This window comes from Panthera tigris, chromosome B1 (assembly GCF_018350195.1).
Source record: "Panthera tigris isolate Pti1 chromosome B1, P.tigris_Pti1_mat1.1, whole genome shotgun sequence".
Lineage (NCBI taxonomy): Eukaryota > Metazoa > Chordata > Mammalia > Carnivora > Felidae > Panthera > Panthera tigris.
The window spans coordinates 86,263,293-86,275,422 of record NC_056663.1 but is presented as its reverse complement, the minus strand read 5'-3'; the positions used below and the strand labels follow the sequence as shown (position 1 = coordinate 86,275,422).

Sequence of the window (12,130 nt, the reverse complement as noted above, 5' to 3'; positions counted from 1 at the left end):
CTTGATAGTGGATACATTGTCTGGTGTCAGAGGACCTTGACAGGGTTCGTTTTATGTCCAGACAGCACCCCCGAAACATTGTACTGTACTGTCTTGCTCTGAGTAGTATCGACTGGATCATCCCACATTTGCCTCATTCACTCTATTAATTCCAAATGATACTGTGGGGGGAAACAGGGTTAGAAAAACAAGTGGGAAAAAAAAATGCAGTGATGTTGTATTCTAAACAAGTGCCTTATGTTTATTGCTGAGAACTGGTGTTAACAACCCTTTTCAGAAGAAAGGGTCCCTTGACCTGTATTAACATAGGAAAGTAAAGTTATTTTTGTTTTTCTTTATATTTACTACTCTTGTCATTTCTCATTTAAAAATTAAGATCTGACCAGGTTAGTTTACTCAGCTTTAATTAGATAGTTGAGTCCTACGTTTTCAACATTTTTCTGTATTTACAATGCACAAAAATAAAGCGTGATCTCTACTAGCATGGCTAAAAGTAGTCCCAGTATTAGTGAATAGCTTTTCTGTGGGTTTTATGAGGCCTTTGTCTTTCAGGGGTGTTTGTACTCCACGGTGTGCTGCTGTTAGGGCTGTGAGATGAAGGCTATGATTGTAAGAGGCCAGACAAGCATGGTCTAGTTTCAGGTAGGTGACGATAAATTCAGGGAAGTCTCTGTCCTGCACAGTTTGTAGGAATATTTCAGTTGCCATGTGTAGCATCTGTTTGGGACAGGTAAAAAAGTGAAGTGTTGAAGACACACACACACACACACACACACACACACACACACACACACACACACGTCTTACTAATTACTAGCCTTAAATTTTGAAATAACTCTTACTAAGAGAATGGAAAGAAAGACCAACCTGTCCAGTGGAAGGTAGGCTTCCTGTTCAGCTCATGCTACACTCCTTTAAGTTACAGGCAAGGTTTCTTGATGCCATTCAATCCACTGCCAAACCTACATTAAAAACAGTCGCATGAAATGGCTGTGTTGCCCCACAGGGAGCTGAAACCTTAAGTTTTGTTCCAATTTGGAAGATTAGAAATCTCACTATTTATAGCAATAAGACATTTTTGCAAAAGGTTATTTATTGAATTGTACTTTTTTTTACCTTTTAGTATGCAACCTACAGGGTGGATGTCAAAAGAATTGGTAGTGTGCAGGAGATTCTGGAGAAAATGTTCATATTTCAATAAAGCAGGAGAGTATTTGTCGTGTACTGTAGGTTATACAGCTGATGTAACATTGCTACCTCCCCTCAAGACCTGCTTCTTTTATGATAACATAAAGATGGGCAGGAGGAAAGGGAGCAGTATGCGGTAGGAAAGCAGGTCTTAAAGTTTCCAGCCTCTCCGTTTATCCAGTCGTCTTTGAAAGGACACCATCTTGGGATTGAAGCCAGAAGAAAAAAAATGGTAGTTTAAATTAGAACTTGTATGAAATTGTCAACTATAGACAAGCTTAGTATCTTAAATGTTCAGTGCTCTTTATAGAGTTCTATACGCCAAAAACAGTATAGACTTGGTTTCGAGGTGGCTTTAGTGAAAGTGAAGTTGATACGTGGCAATCCTACAAGACTGGGAAGTAGTTGTTACAGCTTTTATATTAGACCTTTGTGTCTATTTTAACAGTCTATTATTTCACACAAGTGGTACAGTTCTTAACTGAAATAATTGACCTTGATGAATATGTGATGAAAAGTTTCCTGTAAAGATTCTGCTGTTGCTAAATCAGCTTGGCCTCAAGAAGTACAAATGATCCTCTTGTTTGGAAACAACATAGGAGCAAAGGGATTTCTGGAATATGATTTGGGTCCCATAGCTTGCTTTCAGCTGATAATTACATTTCCCTTCTATATCTAGTTACTTGTGCGTTGTCTTAACAAACAAGAAGCCTTTCGCCACACCATTCTGTGATCTCTTTCCAGTCTACTATAGTTTCCTGAAGGGGTTTCATGAACTTGCCCTTGCTTACTTTCATCTGCAGGTTTATCGGGTCCATATACCAGTGCTTGATGCTTCATCACACTTGAGATAGGCACTGGGTTTTCTAAAGTGCTCTTCCAAAACTTTGGTGTTTTCTTCGTTAATGATGAATAATTAAATTGGCCACCACTTTTCATCTTTCTTTCAAACTACTTATTTGTTTTCCAGTAGTCAGACTGCTGGTTGATATCTTTAAAAATGAGAATGGAGCCATTTAAGAAGTAAATAGTAAATATCTCCCAGATCCTTTAAGTTCTGAACTCTGGAATGTGAAATACTAATTTTTCCCTTCATTAACTTAATAAAGAAATTTACTGTACATTAATAACAGTAATAGAAGTATTCAGAAACCTGTATTCAGCTAGCATTGTTTACTGTTAGCATAATTTGTTTAGATGTTCACTGAGGAGGACCTCAGAAGCCACCTGTTTAACTTGTGATTTTTTGTTTAGAACTTAAAAGTTTTATTTCAAGAGCCTACTTGTTATTTCAAGCATTCCATTGCACTTAGCATTTTTCATTCACCTGCTAGGATGCTTTTTACTTGAGAGAAATGTCTAAATACAGTATGAAGTTAAATGACTAATGCTTTGTTCAGACTCATGTAAATCCATTTCTAATGTATGAAATCTTAAGGATTTACATTGGGTACATTTTAGTATGGGGGTATAATAACTAGGACAGTACATAGTAGGTATTCAAATCCTTGTTAAATTTGCTGTGAATATTAATATTGCCCTACAGATTGTAGAAAATAGCAATAAAGTACTGTTAACTTTCAGGTCACCTACAAAGGCTCACAAATTTTTTATCCCCTACCTGTGACTTAAGAGTATTCCCATTCATCCTTCCCCCTGTGCCTCTCTGTTGGTCTCAGGAATTTCCTCAAAATACCACAGATCCATTACGTTTTTACTTCGGTTGAATACATCTCTCACATCTAATTTTTGCTTTTTTCCTATAGTTTGTCAGTGGAATGGTTGTGACTGGCCTTGTAGGAACCAAGATGAGTGGGACCATTCTCTAACTTTTTCAGTTGCCTGTTCATTGTTGCATAAGTTGCGAGTAAATCTACTCACATCCTTCGTGTCTTTAGCAACCAGCCACCCACCTAAACATCACATCAGTGGAATTAAGTCACTAGAGATTGTCATTCAGTAGTTGCTTTTCATCTTTCAAATAGTATGAGGAGACAGATGACGCACACACCAACCACCTACCTACAAGGCTCTGTTGTCTACAGCCTAGTATCTCCACTTTTAATCCTTACAACTAAGGAGACACTGGGTTAGGATCTGCAATGGTTATTTTTAGACACACGACCTACAGCCAGTGTTCACAGCCAACAGCTGTGGTCCACAGTTGATCTTTATTTAGGATAGGCAATGGAATCCTTTCAAGACCTAAGTTTAACCCTGTTTATTAGAATCCCAGGAGAGCTATTTGCAAGACAACCTTCTCAATGGCAGGACCATTCAGATTTGAATGATCTGGTGTCGGTCCAGGTGCTGATGGTCTGGTCGGCTTCTCTTCCAACCACCCCCCATCCCCAGGTGGATCCTGGTTGAGGTGCATCCAAAGTTGAGGCCCACTGTCCTTGATGAAATTTAAAGTATTTTATAGTATTGAGTTTTTTCCTCAGATCGAAGAGGGAAGCAACTATGTAAGTGCAAAAAAGATGAACTTTTCCACATCTTACATTAAGGGGCCCACTGTCCTTGATGAAATTTAAAGCATTTTATAGTACTGAGTTTTTTCCTCAAATTGAAGAGGGAAGCAACTATGTAAGTGCAAAAAGATGAACTTTTCCCCATCTTACATTAAGGAGAAAACTTCTTGAACTTTCTGTCCAGAGCTTTCTGATTGTTTTCAAAGTCCATTCTTTGCTTAAATCATGCTGCTGTTCTACTACCTGAGATGCTGGTATTCAAAGAGAAAAAAGTCATGGTTTTATTGGATGTCATGGTTACTTGTTTCCACTGAAGCAACTTTTAAAATATAATTGCCATGGATCAATAGATGCTTGAGTTTTTGAGTGGATGAGTACCAAAGCAAAGCATGGACTTGGCAGGGTTTTAAATAAGAATGGGTGCGAGGTATTACTCCCTGGAAAGCCACACATGCCTACCCTGCAGTCAAATACATATGTCTTTTTTTCCCCCCTAATTTTACATAAACAAGTGAATTATGTATCTCAGATGTAAAAGGAGACATGATTCTAGGACAGACAGAATTCAAAGCTAAATGTTGGCCTGTTAGTGTAGAACCTGGAAAGGAGATTTACATATTACACAATCCTGTGTCAAACCAAAACTTGCTCTGTGAGATCTGAAATAACATCTGTGTAGATATCCCAAATCTTTCTAATCCAGCATTTTTCTTTAATAGAATAGGAATTGTTTTATAGACAATCATCAGTTCTGTTTAGCTTGTTCTTGGCTGGTTAGAGGATTTGATAAATGAATCTGGTTGTTTTGATACTGTTCACTGTCATTCTTGATTGCGTAGAGATGGATGATCTTTCCTCACCTTTGCAAACTGTTTTAGCCTCTTCCCACAGAAGCCTGGCCTTAATGCTTTATGGTTACTTTCCTCTGACCCTTGTGACTAAGTGCCAAATTTCTGGCATAAATCCATTGTAGCTTGGTAACGACAGTAGCGTGATGTAGTTGAAAACGTAAGCTTTTCCCAAGGACAGGTGCCTGAGGAAAGTTAATAAGAATTTTTAGTTCATAGTTGTTGGATTAAGTAACACACATACTGTATAGAAAGTGATTACCACAAGACCTGACACATAGTAAGTGTTCATTACAAATACCAGCATTTGCAAAAGGATGTTCTTTTCTGTTTGTCAATATTCAACTTGGTTATCCTTATTTGTTGACTAAAGTACAGGAAAATCGTTGATCATCTTTTCCTAGGTACTAACAGCTCAATTTTTTTTCCCTAGTATTTTACTTTACACTTGTGAGAACTTTACATTGTTTTCCCTTTTCTCATAGTAGAGAAAAACACCTGTAATACCTCCATCCTCCATGATCATTTTGACTTTTACTAGTGTTAGCAAAGTTGGCAGATTGATGCTTGCTGTTTAAAGCTATTTAGGAGATGTGATATTAGGCCAGTCCCAGTGTCCTTCCTTCCATCCATCTGGTAGTTAATGAATGCCTATCACATTTTTTACGGGCTAGTAAAGGAGACAGACAAATCAAGAAATGAGTGCAGCAGTGGTTTATAACCCTCCTAGGAGTTGGTACACATTTCTGTTTGGATGGACTAAGATAAGTTTAACAGAATGCTCACTTGAATTTGGAAAGAGAAAAACCAGTTTCCTAGACAGATAGAAGGTAGCATGTACCTAAAGGCTCAGATACATGAAACATGTATTCAGGGACCATGTAAACTAGTGTGAATAGAATATGGGAAATGAGGCTGGGGATCAGAATAAAGAGTGTTAGATGACTTACTAAAAGATTGGATTTGGCTTTGTATAAGCAAAGGAGAGTTATTGAAGAAATAGGGAAGGATAAGTGAGAGAATTCTATTAATATGATGAGGATGGGGAACAAGATTGGAAGCTTGCTTCCAATCATCAGAACTAGTAATATGACTCAAGCTGAGCTAATAATAGCCATCATTGAGCTTTTGCTATGTGCCAGGCAATGTAGTAAGCACTTTGCATTTGTTAGCTGATTTAATCCTTGAAGAGATCATTCCCATTTAACAGAAAACTTGATCATAGTTGCTTACGGTCACATAGGTTATAAGTGACAAAGATCTGCATTCAAGCCCAGGTGTGTCTAACTCCAAAGTGCTTGCTTCTGATGAATGTAACCTTTGGCAAAAAGTAGTAAGGACAACAACATTAAGTATGGGGAGGAGAGCAAGGATACAAGAGATGTTAAGAAGGTAGGACATAGGTCAGCTGATTTGTTGGAAGGCAGAAGGCAATGCAAGGAAAAGTAAAAGTTCATGATGTCCATCCAGGGTTTGGACGTAAAACACTTTGCTTTGGACAGCATCATTAAACAGAGTTGGAAAAAAGAAATTGAGGGGAAAAAGGTCATTTCACAATGAGTTATAGGCGTTTATAGGACATGTAAATCCCAGAAGATTAGTAGGCAGCTAGGCAGATGGGTCTGATGTTTAGAAGAGAGCTGACTTTTGTCAATCTTGAAGAGTTAGTTGTGAGTGGTGTGGCCTAGACAAGACTCGCAGGGAAAAAACAAAGGTGATAACTCACAAATGCCAAGAGAAGCGGGTAGAGGAAGAGAAGCTAGCAAAAGAGACCAAGAAATAGTATTAGTTAAAAGAAAAAATTAGAAAATAATGCTGTTGGGGAATCAAAGTTTTTCAAAGAGGAGGATCAACAGGGTCAAAATCAAGACACTGCGTCAAGGTGGTAACATTTTAGAAGGTCTGAATATCAAATGTTGGCAAGGAGGTTGGAAAACAACATAGGAACTCTCAGGCACTGTCTTCGGGAGTATAAATTGGTATAACTTATGAGGGCAGTTGGTAGTATTTATTTACTAAAATTAAACATGTGCATAGCCTTATGAACCAGCAATTCCACTAGGATATATATATACACACATATATGTGCCCTGTAAACATTCCTTCATATTTGCCAGAGACATGCAAGAATGTTCATCACAGTATTGTTTATAATAATAAAATTTGGAAATAAAGTGTCTGTGACATAAGAATGGATAAGTTGTGCTATATTCATTTAATGGAATGCTGTACAGTTAAAATGAATAAGCCAGCATTAAGTGAATCAAGAATTACCCTCCAAAACGGTGGTTATTTAAAAAAAAAAAAAAAAGGCAAGTTAAATGGCCTCATTTCTTGTATGTAAAGTTTTTGATGTAAAACAATAGTGTGTGGTTTATGGATACATTTATTTAAAGTAAAGGGGTTTGTTAAAGTGCATTTATTTTGAGAGAGAGAGAGTGAGCAGGGGAGGGGTAGAGGGCGAGAGAGAATCCCAAGTAGGCTCTGTACTGTCAGCACAGAGCCTGATGCGGGGCTCGACCCCAAGAAATGTGAGCTCATGACCTGAGCCAAAATCAGGAGTCAGACGTTCAACCAACTGAGCCACCCACGTGCCCTAAAGTAAAGGTTTCAAAGGGTGCCTGGCAAGCTCAGCCAGTGGAGCATGTGACTCTTAATATCGGGGTTGGGAGTTCAAGCCCCATGTTGGGTATATTTTAAGATTTTAAAAATAAAATCTTAATAAATAAAGGCTTAAAAAACAGGTTTGGGAATTACAAAAACAAAATTCAGGACAGAGGTTCTCTTTATAGGAGGGAGAGGCACATTGGTAGCCTATAATTTTTATTTCTTAAAAAACATTTAAAATTTTTTTTTAAAGTTTATTCATTTTTTGAGAGAGAGAGAGAGAGACAGAGTGTGATCACTCTGAGGGGCAGAAAGAGAGGAAGACACAGAATCTGAAGCAGATTCCAGGCTCCGTACTGACAGCACAAAGCCCGATGTGGGGCTTGAACTCACAAACCATGAGATCGTGACCTGAACTGAAGTCAGACACTTAACCAACTGACCACTCAGGAGCCCCTTAAAAAACATTCTTAAATGTGGCAAAATGTTAATTAAGATTTGATGTCTTTGTTAATTTTGGATCTATATAGGATATTTTTTAAAAGTTAAAACAATAAAACTATTATATTTTATACCCTACTAAAAAAAATGGCTAGATAAAAATGCATCTACAATTAAAACAAGGTTTTCTTGGGTTTGTATACTCTCCAAAATGACATGGTATTTTTACTGATTTACCAAGAATGATGAGAGAATTAAGGGATTGTGACACAACTTTTTAGGAGGAAAAGTGGCTCCAATGATATCTAAAACATTACTACCCTTTGTAATTTCCAAAGTGCTCGTATGTAGGTATTAATCCCTTCTTTATAGATGAAGGTATATCTCAGAGATGTTAAATGACTTGCTAAAGGCACCCAGCTGGTAGTAGTGAGCGATGAGTTAGGTGTTCAGGTTACAGACCTGTAGATGTTAGAGCAGGAACTTGAACCCAAGTTTTTTGTTTCAAGGCAGGCTAAACTATGCTGTGTTCCTGGACCCTACTGTTTTGCCCAGAGAACTATTACTGAAGTTAAATGCTTTGTGCTATTTAGAATTTTAGAAGAAAGAATTGTTGAACTATGGATGTTTTCTAAACTATGCATTTTTATACAGTATTTGTATATCCCTTTTGATATATACAACATACTTTAAGCTGACAGTTCTTTTTTTTTTTTTTTCCCCCACAAACCCCTGTTATGCTGGCATTGGGATTTCCTCTTGCAATGAGGAACTACATCTTTAAGATGGTGAAGGTAAGTGTCTAAGATCATTTACCAATTCCATGAATTAGAAACTATCATCCGTCTCTCCCTTAAGTGAAATACAGCGTCCTGCGAAAGAAACTACTCTAGAAGATAAGATACCAGTAGTGAAGTGGCCAAGAGCTGTATGTTATAGATGTATTGATTATCAGAAACTGCCAAGCTTTCTTGCTAAAGTATTATAATTAGAAACCAAGAAAGTAGGGTCTATCTGTTCTTACCTTTCATCCCAACCACCATATTCTACTTTAGGCCAAAGAGTGAGTTCTCCTAGGTAAAATGAGGGAAAACATTACCATTCTTGAAAACTATGATAAACCCACAAATTCTAAAGTTTGTTAGATTTTGCCATGAGGAGATCCTTCATCAACTTGGTAATAACAGTTTCCACAGAGCAGTGGGAATTAAAGACAGGGAACAAGTTAAACAAATGGGAGATCAAGACCTAGACTTCAAGAGAATGTCACTTTTTCAAGATGCTTTGGAGATTAAGGTGGAAAGGAGAGATGGAGGGCAGAAACCAGAAGGAAATAAGGGTAAAACAAAGGGTCATGACAGTTGACAGATCTGAGCATGATTGTAATTTGAATGAAAAAGAACTTGTAGAGAAGGAGAGGGAAAATTGATGGAGCCAGACCAGGCCCCAAAGGAGACAAAAGGTGGGCCTTGAAAAAAAATACCTTTTCTCAGAAACTAAGGGAATAAGGGAATGGTTATAAATAAATTTATAGCTGTGAGAGGAGAGGTTTTTTTACTATCTGGCTTCAATATTTTTTGTGAAGTAGGAAAATATCTGATGTAATTTGTGGAGTAGGAGGGAGTAAAAAAGGGATTTAAAGGGAATGGAGACAGTCTGGAATAGACAGTAGATTAAAAACAAAGGCATTAATCGTGGTGTTAACCACCAAACTGAGTTTGGAAATCATGAAAGTATAGTGGCTTTATCATTATTTCTAGCATCTCAGCTGAATGGCTTATAGGCCAGGCATATTATAGGACTGATCCAGAATTGTGAGTTGGATGACAGAGGAGAAAGACAAGGATGAAGGGGATTGAGGGCACTGATGCCAGGCAGAATATAGCACTGTTCTAAGAATGTGATTTGGAAGAAATACCAGGAAAGGAAAAGAAAAAAAATGGAAGGGGATTGAAAACATTGGTGAGAGAGTAGGTCATGTGACCAATTAAGAGATTTAGGCCAGATATGGAAATGGGACCAAGAATAAATTGGAAGAAAAAGCAGTCTTACAGGAATAGAGCTCTTGATGAGTTTCTGGATCGGGCATACTGGAGGTAATATGAATGGAAAGAGAAGGGTATTGCAATCAGTCAGAGCTACTCTATAACAAAGTAGAGAGCATGGCCAAGGGAATGGGTTGAGGTGGCCTTGGAACTGTGATTCTTGGGTGTTTGACAGACCATCCACAGGAATGTTGAAATACCTTAGGAAATGAGGAAGTAAATTGAGATTTAAAGGCTTAACATGATCCAGGTATAATGTTATTGTGGGGGAATGACCTGGGGGTTAAGGGATATTAGGGACAAAAGAAGGTAAAAGGTGGCAAAATTGGATGGAATGAACTTCAAAGGAATGAAGGTTTTTACAGGAAAGTGAAATGTTTTAAAAGGGACTATGGGACAAAATACCAATACCAATTCTGAGCCTTGTGATATGTAGAATTTGAGGAAACAGCAAAGGAAGCAAGATCTTTGAGAAAGAGATCAAGGAAATAGAAGACATGTTCATTTAAAAAGCTGAGGGTAGGGGCGCCTGGGTGGCGCAGTCGGTTGGGCGTCCGACTTCAGCCAGGTCACGATCTCGCGGTCCGTGAGTTCGAGCCCCGCGTCAGGCTCTGGGCTGATGGCTCGGAGCCTGGAGCCTGTTTCCGATTCTGTGTCTCCCTCTCTCTCTGCCCCTCCCCCGTTCATGCTCTGTCTCTCTCTGTCCCCAAAATAAATAAAAAACGTTGAAAAAAAAAAATTTAAAAAGCTGAGGGTATAGGTGAGTTTGTTTATAGTGAAATAGGTTGCCAAAGCCCACCCTGGATAGGGTTGAAGGAGGGTATTGTGGGAAAGGTGAGGATGAGGCCTCAAGAGGGAATGCTGTCAGGTACACAGCAGTTGGGAGACAAGAAATGAGAGGAAGGTGATGGATCGGTGAGAGGGTTGTCTTCTGAACAGTGAACAGGGATGAAGTTTGGATGGAGCTATAGTTTCTCAGCTTTTGGCCCTGTTGTTTTAAACAGAACTGATAAATTGGTGGTCCCAGGCAATGTCTGAACTTATCTTTGTAGGAATGTTTCTAGATTCATGGTGTGGCGGTAATTGCTGGATCCTTCCAGAACTGCTGTGCAAAATGCTGAGTGTGGTAGTATATGGTCTAATCTCTGCCTGACTTCCTTATGGTTTAAGACATGCAGCTATTGATTTGCCACGCTCTAGCAGGCATGGCATGCAGCAGGCATCCCAGAAGACAGAGCGCAAGGACTTTTCTCCATAGCACTGCGCCTCTTTAGCATAAGGGCCAGTGTTTGTGCTTCACATAAGATGCAATGCCTTCTTTTCTGCTTTTGCAAAAATATAGCTTTCATTCTATCAGTCTTTTGGAGAGTATGATACGGTGGAAAAAGCATGGTCTCTTACAGACTTGGTTCTGAATCCTGGAAGCTTATTGGGCAATTTATTTAACTTTTGAGTCTTAATACATCATGGTTATTATAATAATAGACTTTGTATATAAAGTACCTAAGGCAAAAAGTACTCAATAAAAATTTTCCCATTATTAATTATTTCATAAAAGTTTTATTAAAGACCCCACCACTGTACTAAGTCCTGGAAATCTAATGATGAATATGACATGATCTCTGTCTTAAGATCCTTACAGTTCATGGGGTGCCTGGGTGGCTCAGTCAGTTAAGCGTCCGACTTTGGGTCAGGTCATGATCTTGCGGTCCACGGGTTTGAGCCCTGCATCGGGCTCTTTGTTGGCAGGCCTGGAGCCTGCTTCAGATTCTGTGTCTCCCTTGCTCTTTGCCCCTCCCCCACTCACACTATGTCTCTCTTTCTCTCTCTGAAAAATACATAAACATTAAAAAAAATTAAAGATCCTTACAGTTCAGGGGCATCTGGGTGGTTCACAGCCCATTAAGCGTCCAACTCGTGCTTTCAGCTCAGGTCATGATCTCATGGTTTGTGACACTGATCCCCATGTGGGGCTCTGTGTTAATAGCGTGGAGCCTGCTTGGGATTCATTCTCATTCTCTCTCTCTCTCTCTCTTTCTCTCTCTCTCTCCCTCCCTCCCTCCCTCCCAAAATAAATAAATATTAAGAAAAAGAGAAAAAGGATCTTTACAGTTCAGTGCTCACTTTGGCAGCACATATACTAAAATCAGAGCGATACAGGAAAGATTAGCATGGCCTCTGCATAAGGATGACATGAAAATTCATGAAGCTTCCATATTTTTTATGCTAAGCAAAATAAATCTGAGAAAGACAAATACCATATGATTTCACTTATATGTGGAATTTGAGAAACAAAATAGATGAACATAAGGGAAAGAAAAAAAAAGGAAGCAAACTATATGAGACTCTTAACTATAGAGAACAAACAGTTGCTGGAGGGAGGTGGGCAGGGGATGGGCTAAATGGGTAATGGGTATTAAGGAAGACACTTGTGTTGAGCACTGGGTGTTATATGTAAGTGATGAGTCACTAAATTCTACTCCTGAAACCAATATTGTACTATATGGTAACTAGCTACAATTTTTAAAAA

General features: G+C 38.6%; 1 non-coding gene across 1 annotated transcript; it reads left to right on the top strand.

Annotated features, from left to right (window-relative positions):
* Positions 1 to 11,716: 11,716 nt before the first annotated feature.
* Positions 11,717 to 11,823, top strand: LOC122238198. The gene has a single exon (XR_006217160.1). It is a non-coding gene; the product is annotated as a U6 spliceosomal RNA (small nuclear RNA).
* Positions 11,824 to 12,130: the final 307 nt, after the last annotated feature.